Below are 11,653 nucleotides of genomic sequence, written 5' to 3' on the forward strand. Positions count from 1 at the left end.
CCTAGCAATATGTCCTTGAACATTAGAGGCTGAATAAAAAAGAAAAGCATTCCGAATGGTCCAATTGTGCCAACAACCCCAGTATCTAAGAAAGTGAAACAAGATCTTCATATGCGACTGTGCCGGTGTGGGGTATTTGGCCGTGAAAAAACCCAATCAAAAGGGCTTAGCGAGAAACCAACCACTGCTCGCCAAACCGCTGACAAGAGTGACCAGATTTTCTTAGCAAGAGGGCAAGAAATAAATCGATGACGGGCCGATTCCACACTGGTGGTGCAAAAGAAACAATTGCCGTTGGAGATTCGACACTTGGAAAGGCCTGAAGCAAGAGGAAGACCACCAATCATCACCCTCCAAAGAAAGACCTTGCATTTGAAAGGTGCATTGTTCAACCAGCCCTCCATCATAGTTACCTTCCACCATGACTGAGATTTACACAATCCCCATACAGTATTAGCTTTAGTAACCAGCCATTGATGATCTTTAATTAGAAGATGATACACCTGGTTAGTTGAGGCCTTTTCCAAATTTAGCCGGCCTGCAAGGTCCCAGTCGGGACGATCCGAAGCAAGGGCAGGAAAAAGTTGTCTGCTTTGGAGCACCATCAAAAGCTGTCCCCATAAATCACGGTATCCACGAGGGATCCTGAAAAGCCTCATGGCTGTGTGAAACGATATCAACACATTGCGAATGGCAAGGGTGGCATCTACAACAACTGAAGTCAAGCCCAAACGTGCCATGCGGTTAAATTTTGGTGTAAGCTCATGTTTGCCTTCCCAAGAAAGTAATCACAAGGCTGCCAACAATTCCAGTTGAAAAGAGTTAGTAGCTTAGCGGTCCTCCGCTGGATGCCACTGAGCCTTCTGGAGAACCAATTTCTAAGAACATACCAAATGAGCAAGCATGGATGATGAAGGACTAGAAAATTAAGAGTCTGCATTAAGAACATGCCACCAGGAGCTTCGAATTTGGGTATTACCATGCACAAGCCTATGATCCTCAAGAAAATAACGGGCTATAAAGATCCACGGGTGATGATCCAAGCACGTGGCACAAAAAGAGAACAACGGAGTGCCAACATATGAGTTTCGGCATCCAGAATAGCCCCACCACCCATGCGTTTGGGGGTACATGTATGCGATCAAGAAATCCATGAAATGCCTGCATGCAAGGAGTCCTTCTTCCATAACATGAAACAAATGTACTAAGTAAGAGCATTCAATGAGGTAGTAGTCCAAGGCAACAATGGCAAGAAATATGTGAGCATTGGCAACATAATTGTCTGAGCCACTTTGAGGCGAACATGGAAGGGCCAAGCTTGTGACTTCCAATACAGAAACTTAACTGCCAGTTTCTGTGAAATCCACTCTAGTAGTTGCTTTGGCCGAACATCAACACCCAAAGGGTACCCAAGATGCCTGACAATGGAACCATGGGGAACAACCATTCCCTGCCAGTCCAATGACTGCAAATCTGACTCCGTGCAACTGAGAATGGCTGATTTCAAAGCATTGATATGAAGACAAGAAGCATGACCAAAGAGATTCCAAACATCTAATGCTTTGCGAAGATTATCCTTGTCCGCATGCAAAATCATAAAGGTGTCATCAGCCAAGGATTGACTAATGAAGTGCTGTCCAAAAGGAAGAGACAATCCAGCCAACTGAGTAGAAGCTGCCATATGAGATAACATCAAAATAACCAAATGAGTCGCAAGGGCATAAAAGAGTGGACTCAAAGGGCAACCCTGTCTCACAGAGCGTGCAAGGACAAATGGCTTGGTAATACCACCATTCAGCATAACTCACGAAGAAGTCGTAGCACTAATGGTGTAGATCAAACGAGACATCCGAGTGCCAAAAACCATAGTAGACATAAGTTCTGCAATGGAAGACCAGTTTAAATAATCAAAAGCCTTTCCCAGGTCCAATTGAATCAATACCACCTCCTGATTAGAGTGTCTTGCATAGTCAATAGCCATTTGCACATTCAAGACATTATGCAGAATGTTTTAGCCCTTAATGAAACCATATTGAAGAGGATGCACAATGGCAGGAAGATGCTTATGGACCTATTCGCCATCACTTTGGAAAAGATTTTATACATAGAACCCATCAAAGAAATCGATCGCCAATGTTTCAACAAAACATCCATAACCTCCGCCTCACTAATATTTGTCTCTAAAGTAGTTTGCATGTCATGTGGAACCTGATTGCAGACCAAATCATAGAAAACTGAGCGGGCATGAGTAATTTGGTCAGAAGGTGAAGGAGTAGAACCAAGAAGGTCTAGAAAATAATTCCTACACATATTCACAATAGTCTCAGGATCAGTGACCATTTGACCTTCTGCATCCTGGAGTCTAGTCATATTCTCTCGAGCAGGAGATGCATGGAGAGCTCAAATAAACTTATGAGTCTGACAAGCACTATCTTGCAAATTCTCAGTCAAATTTTGCAATTTGGCCTACTGATAATATTTCAACTGAAACTCTTTAATAAGATCAGCCAAATGCATAGCCAATGGTAGTAGAAATACATCCGGAGTCTCCACCAGTAGAGAACAAACCAAAGCTAGTAATTCCTCCGCTGCTTGTCGACGCCGCCGACAAAGAGAGGCATGATGGATCCCATAATGCCTAACAACCCGCTGCACATTAGAGAGCAATCATTCAAAAGAAGCATTGCCCTTAGAGGAGAAGTCCAAAAAAAATCTATCAATCAATTGCTGCATATAACCCTGAAAGATTGAATGCTTCAAATAAGACAAGTTGAAATGCAAAGGGAGTCTATCTAGAAATTGCTTAAAAGATGCAATGGGTTGTACAAGCATCTCAAGCTGTAGAGGAAAATGGTCCAACAAGGCATATTGCTACAACACTTTCATTTCCAGCATCTCAGGAAGAAAAGCATCATCCTGCATGATGTACATGCGGTCCAACCGTGACCATGTAGTTGTATACTGCATAGAATGAAAAGTAAACCCTGTAGAAGAAGGGTGTAGCCATGACCAGAGATCTTGCTTAAGTACAGCAAGAGCAAACATATTCCACACACGGCTTTCCGAAGTGTCCATCACCGAATGCTCTAATGTGGACTGCGAAGGATCAACACACATATTAAAATCCCCCATAAAAAAACCCCGTCTGCTAAGTGACAAGGAGGTCTGCAAAGTCTTCCAAAGATCTCGGCAGGATAAAGGGTCATTTGGAGCATAGAGCCCAAGTAACCATAAGATCTCTCCTTCAAATAAAATTTCAATCACCACAAAACGACCATGTACATCATTTTTTATAAGAGTAGGCTGATATTTCTCATGTACAATCATAAGCACACCAGAATAATGCATGGCATGTGTCCTTGCATAAAACAAGCAAAACCCATGGCAATCCACAACTTTTCCTACTTCAGCGTGACTCTTGTGCTCAACAACACACAAGACATCCCACTGATTCCCATGCAATAAACTCCACATGGCATGTTACTTATTGCGAGAACAAATGCCTCGCACATTCCACATGGCTATCTTCATATGTATTCAAAAAGAAAATCAGGAATGAGGCAAAGCTTGCCTTGATTTAACATTTTCTGCTAGAATGTCAAGGACTCCCTCATCCAAAAAATCAGTTAATACGGCAAAAGAGTTCCGACGGCTAGATTTAGAGGTAGACGGTATATCCATTGTCTTGGGGATGGAACGGGGATAACGACGATCCCATGGGGTAATCATGTTACCTCTAGCATCAAAAGCCAACTTAGCAGGTGGGCCCTTCAGACCATCCGAATATACTTTCCTAGTGGGCTGATTGCGAGGAGTAGAAGAAACCATAGCATGAGTAGTGTGCTCTGAAGACAACTTGTTTTTCCTGTGCATATAAGTACATAAGGAATCTTGTGAAGCATTAGGCACAGTATCCGCCATGCCAGCATCAAACCTTTTACCTTTTACCTTTTTTGGCACGTACATCTACCCAATCATTGTGGCGGGAATCCAAACCCAAAACATGTTTTCCTTTATCCAAAACTTTAGGTGACTGGGTTGCATCCTGCGACGGAGCATCAAGCACCATATCTTCCAAGGGAGGCAAAACATGCTCAGCATATCTGAAGTCGGTTGCTTCGTTGGACATTCGGCCATAAAATGCCCCAATTTTCCACACGAAAAACAATGCCCTAAAAAGTTACCCCATTTCAAACGAAAGTGCAAAGGATGCATGCCAGAGCAATTAAGAGGTAACCAAGCAGGCCTTTTCCGAGCAGTTTTCCACTTCAACCCACACCAGGCATTCGTGTTGAAGCAAGCACTGAAAATCTGCCATTGGGTGCCATGGTACAACATGGACCAAACAGCGATCAAAGAACAATGGCAATTTAGTCAACAGATCAGCACGGGATTTCAATAGCACCTCATAAAAGCTTTGGGGCCCAACAAAAATCTATTCAACACACTCCCATTGTAGTAGACTTTGCAACCACTGGTGAATATAATGAAGCACTGGGATCTTACCAGTGAAGAAGAGTATAACAGCACGTTCATAAAACACTGATAATGAGTGCAAAACATTTTTAGGATCCATAGTGGCTTCCAGAACATCTTCAGTGTCAGAGTCAGAGAATGCTTCATGATTGTGTTGAACATAATCGCCAAACAGAGTATTGGAAAACTCCAACAAATGCTCCCAGTCAACAACCTGAGAATCCATAGAATCAGAACCAACCTGAGCATAAGAACATTCCTGATGATCCATTCTATCTTTCGACATATGCTTGGTGCGTTTGCCCGCAAACTGGAAGTCAGGACCAGGTGGCATCTCCTCTATGCAAGGAACCATATCCTCTGGTTCCTCTGTGTCAAAATCCGGCGGACCAAGGGCTGCCACCGTTTGGTCAATAAAGGCCATGTCCAGACCAGCCATGTTGTATCATCACTTTAACAAGAGATTTGAAGGTATTTGCAGGGCGCTCTCCCTCTCTCTCTCTCTCACACACACACACACACACACACACTCTCTCTCTCTCTCTCTCTTTGTGTGCAGATTCTACACAACTGCAAATCCAAGTTACAACAGGGCTGCAGCAACACGACTGCTTGCAAAGTCACATAACGTACACAGAGTACAGTAGTAAATGGGCAGGATTAGAATCTGGTTTTTCGAGCTGACATGACGCTTTCTTTCGTTGATGATCGAGATTAGGGTTTCCTGCAACGTGGTGCCTGTGTAGATCACGACGAGCTCGATCAGGTGAACCGCAGACCAGCAAGGCGTTCGAAATTGGTGGGCATTTGCAGTGTGGCGTGGCAGGAGATTGTCTGAAGGAGTCGTAAGTCCATTCGGACAGGGTGCACACAGGTCCAGTCTCGCCGACAGTGACACGCAGGTCCAGGCGGCGACAGTTGCTCCCGCAGGTCCAGATGACACCGGTACGAATTCGCAGGTCCAGGCGACTGTCAGGAGACAAACGACTCGTTCTATCTACACGTAGGAGTAAGTCGATACTGCATGCAAGCCAGTCAAAGCAGCACGCCCGCCATTGCCCTCTCTCTCTCTCTCTCGGCTCACTTTCTACCAACAAAAAGCCCCCTAGGATATGGATCCCAAGTTGGGCGAGCACCATTGGGTGAAGAGTAAGCTCCTATTCACCCCAACTGTATTGCCTCGCATGATCAAAGGCAATGCTTTGGGGTTTTCAGACACTGCTATGTGTAGTGCTTGCAAACTCCATCCGATGGCATCTTGACCAACTAGCTCTCGAAAATCAAACCTCTATGGACAAGAAGCTAAAGGAAATATGACACTGTCCAAGGCCTCTAGCTATACCACAGATGTCGCCAAAAAGTTCATCAAAAGACATCCATGATGTTATATTCAGCCTAATGCATTCTATGAGAGGGTGCCCAAAATTATGGATCCCCTGAGTGTACTTTCCAGGACATTAGAAGATATTAGAGAGACACTAAAGTTCTTGATGAGACAACACAAGTTCTACATATAAGTTCAAATTTAGTAGTATAGACCCTTGGAAAAAGAGTTGAATGTACTCTATCTTGTAGAATTTGTATAAAACTCACAGTTATAATTTCTGAAGCAAGAATGATTTTTTTTTTTGGTCATTTGTATTTGTTATGGAGAAACATGTGACTAGAGCTTGTGGTGTAAAATTGGAATATTTATTTTTTCAACTCATATAATATTGTAAACATATGTTTGAGCAAAAAACTAAGTCTACCTATATCTTAAAAATCACAAAAAATAGGAATTGATTAAGATATAGGTAGACTTGGTTTTTTGCTCAAACATATGTTTAAAATATTATATGAGTTGAAATTTTTTTTTAAAAATTACCATTTTTTTAAGCATATAGTATTTATGAAAAAATTTTCAAGATATTTTGATAATTTTAAGGTATGATTTGGACCAAGCTCACTAATAATTTAAAAATATGGATCTTTTGGCACTTGGCAAATATGCTATTATATTGTATGGTTGAGAAAAACTTTTTTTGAATAGTCAATATCTCATGTTTGAAATCAATATATGATCTTGATGTCTCTTCTTCTTCAATTTCCTCTAAAATGAAAAACTTATTATTTAAGTGATTCTAAATCTTTAAGAATTTTAAAAAATCACAAAAAATAAGACGTCATGATACGGCATGAATATGGGTATTCGAGACTAGTCGAAAGGCCAAATTCGTGCCATATCATGACATCCTATTTTTGGTGATTTTTAAAATATTTTTTGACTTGATTTTGAGCTTTAAAATATGTTAAAAATATTATATGAGTTCAAAAAATTCTCAAAAAAGTACCAAAAATCTTTTTAACCATGGTGTATTTATGATTTTTTTTCAAATTTTTTAAATGATTTTAATATTTTATTAAAAATAAATCTTTCAATATTTCACACTATTTGCTTCATAGCTTAAAAGATATGAAAATACTTTATCTGATATAATGCAAATAAGGGGTTCAAGCATACAAAATCTCCCTATTTACATTGTATAAGACATTTTTCATTCTTCATGATTTTTTAAACTTTTTTTAGATATGAAAATATTTAATGAGCTTAATAAATTCTTAAACATATTCCATATATTTAAACTTTCAATATCTTTAACATATGAAAATTTCTTAAACATAATAAATTCTTTTCAGATCTTAAACATATTATTTTCAAATAGTTATGCTATCTATCATTGCACAGTTTGGATCAAAAAGAGATTATCTTATTGAAGAGATATTGAATGCAATATACCTAGATGATACATTCTTTAGGCTATTCCTTTGCCAATTATTCAATCTATCATTATTTAATTTATATTTAAGAGAGACTATCTTTTTGAATTATTATTGGGTAGTATAGTATATCTCTACTAGATAATACAATCTATCCTTTTGAGCTATAGAAAAACATTTATCCAACTCCGATAACTAGTTAAAAGTTAAATTTATTGCATATAAGACTACTAATGACTTATTTATCTAGCTCCATCGACTTGTCAAAAGTTCCTATTATTGCATATAGAGAACTTTGTATAATCTTGTAGAAATATGATTTAACCCATTTTCAAACAATGAATAAAAATCTTGAATACTATAGAGTAAAGCAAATCTATAGGCGCAACGATTATTTTGATAAACATTTTTTTGTGAAATGACATATATATTAGAAGAAAGATATACAAAAATAAGGCACCAGCAGTGTAGTGATGCTTTCAATCCATATCCACATATTCCAAGTCTTTACATTTTCGATTTGCATTTTGATCAGAGTTCTATTTTCTCCTTCAGAAGAGGAGAGGTCTTAAGAGACTAGTAAGGATAGAAAAATAGATGAAGCATCATCCCATGAAATGAAGCCACCACTCATGTATTGATAATCAGATAGCATTGCTAAGAATTGTAGTTGAGGCTATGATGAGAAAATAACTCCCAAGAGCTAGTATCCAGTAAGAAGTTGCATCTTCAACATTCTTTGAAATATCCTGCACACATGAGATCTTCTCAGTATGTTATACAATACCACTAATACTTTCATCCATTACTAGTTTTATCTTTTTTTCACCTTCTAATAGATTAAAACTAAACAATGAATATTAAAAGTTGGAGGAGATTTACCAACAGAAGTATTGTTCGAATCCATATTTCTGTCTACGCATAAATCAACGTGCTCAGTTCCTTCTAGTCGTAATATGTTACCATTCTCTTGTCTAGCGATGCTTGACGAAAATAGACTTCTCAAAGATGGATTTGGTTGATCTATTTGAATGGTAAGCTTATAACTACATGCTTCCATATTGTCTAATGAGATATTGGTTGATTGTAGAGAAAGAAATGAGTGTGTTTTGGTGGAAAAATTTACGACAGAGTTTAATCTACAGTGAGAAGCAAGAAACATAAGAGAAGAGGAGAGAACAATATTTCAAATAACTATGGACGAACAAACAAACGCGATTTAGTGGAAAAATGTGATGGTAGAACGTTTAACCATTTAATGACTGAAAAGTGACCCCTGACATGACTTAAGGACCTTACGCATTTAATGGTGAATCTCTTAAATGAATATCATATTCTCTCATTAATCACATCTGAATGGCCAAATTTGGAGGGTTTATTCTTCTAAAACCTTAGCTAATTAGCAACTTAATCATTTTCTTACAAGTGCATTTTTTGAACTTTTTTGGCCTTAATGAAACTTTTCATATCTGCGTTTAATATATTTCACATCTTTAGCAAAAGAAAAAAAATCAAGCGCATGTGATAAGTATCTAAGTCAATACCATGGAATTCAGATAAGTGATGTCTCCTTGCATTGCATTGGTTTATTATAGTTGCAGCATATACCGTGCATGTACTCTCATGAAGTGACAAGTGGATGCAGGATGACACAGGTCTTTGTGCGAAAGTGTCCAATGCCCAAGTCACCGCAAGACCATCGACTCCACAAAGAGCTGCGACAAACCCATGCCGCCGAAAGCAAAAATCACCCGTGCAAGTGCCCACGTTGCATGGCCCAAAGCATGATCTTAACCACTTTCTCTTTTTGGGTTACACTCTGCGCTGGGCACTCACGACAACTGTTACCCCAATTGTACCAACATCGCACATTCCAAAGAGGGTTGCAATATCTCAAGTGTATCTCCCCATCTCAACGATTGCTTCTCTAACAACGAGGCTAGGGCACAATCATCACTATAATATCAATTTCCTGAGCCTTCGAAGCTTGACATTTCCCAACCCATTGAAAGGCTGATAGCCTCAACATATTGCAATGGTTGTACGTAGGAAGTCCAAAAAAAGAAAGAAAGAAAGAAAGAAAGAAAAAAAGAAAAAAGAACAAGAAAAGAAAATGAAAAAGAAAACGGAAAAGGAAAAAAGAAAAGAAAAGAAAAGAAAAAACAAAAAGATACGAAGCACCCACGATCACAGCACAACACCTAGGGGTCCTCAAATTAGGTACGTCCAGTGACCTTGGTTGGCTGGCTCCGTCCCTAGTCCCCTAGCCCTTTAGCATCACCCACATTGTTCAGGGCACATCAAGGGCAGGACATACCTAGGGAGCTTGTCTCGCCTATGGTTAGACATGTCACCCTAACCCATTCGCACAATTCCCTCTTGCACTCTGCCTTAATACCATTGCAATCAATTGTGGTAAGCACCAAAAGAATGGCCATGAGAAGTACACCGTCCTCATCAAGCAAGTCCAATAGCTCCCACCTACCGAAAGTGTGGTGTCCTTGTGTTCAATTATGCTATGTCATGCAGTCACAATGCAAAGGATGTATCATACACCTTCACGTATACTTCTTTCTAGCATGGAAAACTTGGCTTCATCCACACATTGTTATAAGAAACCAGCCCGCGGTCTTCTAACTACGTAATATCTAAGTATGCACGAGCACTCACATAATATCTGCATCGAAATATATACACAGTTTGGGTCCTCAAGTGCAGGGCAATACTCTCAGCTTGCTTAGAGTTCGACCTATCTCCCAAACTAATTGAACTATGTCTTGTGCACGATAGAGAAGACTAGCACTACCCTAGGGAGAAAACCTATGAGAGGTTTTTTATTGCAGGTATTGAAGACTCCAACCCAACTCTGAATTCTTATCCCTTACATCGTGCAAGCCTGCCAAAAATTGTCATGTGCAAAATTCCCAACAAACCAACACTTGTGCTGGCCATCAGTGCAGCAATCCCCAACAAAGAACAGCTCTACCACCAACTCTAACACCCCTACCACCAGCCACCTAGGCCACCAACATGTCCCCAATGACCTTCCTCCACACCACCACCAACACTCATCCACGGCAACCACCGATGTCCCTTTCACCTACGTCTTCAATGCATGCCAAAGCCTGCTACCTACAACGGTGAGTGCCATGGGACTGGCACTTGTCTAGGAGGGGGGTAATGTTAGCCGGTAGATGAACAAGGTGGAAAATCTGGAAAAGCTAAAGCAGAAGACAAAGGCCAAGGCAAAGTGAAACGGAAGACAAAGGCGCACAAGAAAAAACGCAAGTCAATACTTTTGTAAAAGAGCGCAAGCGCATCATGATTTAATTTAAGGAGTGCCGGGCTCTCACCCGTGCGATTTGTAAAGGTAGATGGGCGGTAGGAAGGAAGCTAGGAAGATAGAAGGACAATGGAAAAAAGGGCCTAGGCCATGGCCAGCCATGTAAAAAAGGGGATAAGGAGATGACTGCCCAAAAGGGATTTAGGGTTTTGTATATAAAATTGAAAAGTGAATGAGAAGCTCATTCTTGTGTGTGGCCAAAAGTGGGTCTCTTCTTCTTCTTCTTCTTCTTCTTCTTCTTGCTTGCTTGAGCTTGTGCTTAAGAGAGGGAGTGTGAGAGTGTGAGGGAGTGAGTGTGTGAGGGTGAGGGACCGAGGAGGAGAAGATCTCCATCTTCTCCTCTCTTCTTCTCTTCTCTTCTCTTCTCTTCTCTTGCTCGCGGCTATGGAGCTTGGAGCGTGGAGCTTGAGGATGGAGCTTGCTTGAAGCTTGCACTTGGATCGTGGAGCTATTGGAGTGCGCGGGAGAGGAGGTAACTCGATCAGCATGGAGGTAAGCTCACTACACCCGTAGATATGGATGGCGTGTCGACTATGTGAGAGGTAGCCATTAGTGCTCGACTTGGAACGCTTAAAACAATAAGTGGTCCGTGGGTCTTGGCGGTTGAGTGAAAGCTCCCCCAAGAAAGTTCATCATATAGAACTCACATGATGGATAATATTTTTTTGTCTAGCTTCTGAAAAATAAAAATTCAAATGTTCTCAATCGTTATGATCAAATTGAGTACTCTTGGATAAACAAGTTTTCTGCAGTCTTGCATAAGAAGTGCATAACAATAAGTTAGGCAACTTTTTCATTGACTACTCAATAATACATACAATTTGCAACTATTTGTAAATAAACATTGTATTTTTTTCTTGACAAATACCTTAGCATTTACAAATTTAAAATATGTAATCTATGCACTTGAGAATGGTCGACACAGTTGAAATTACAATCTACATTGAAATTGTTATCCACAACTTTGGAGGGCTAAAATGGGGTCCAGTCTAACATAAGTCTCTACTATTAGTGGTATAGCTTTGATACCATGTCACAAATTGTATGCTAGGATAATTTTTGTGAATTGCTATG

Source organism: Lygodium microphyllum, chromosome 22, assembly GCF_053477565.2.
Source record: "Lygodium microphyllum isolate KBCC chromosome 22, Lygodium_microphyllum_v1.1.10, whole genome shotgun sequence".
Lineage (NCBI taxonomy): Eukaryota > Viridiplantae > Streptophyta > Polypodiopsida > Schizaeales > Lygodiaceae > Lygodium > Lygodium microphyllum.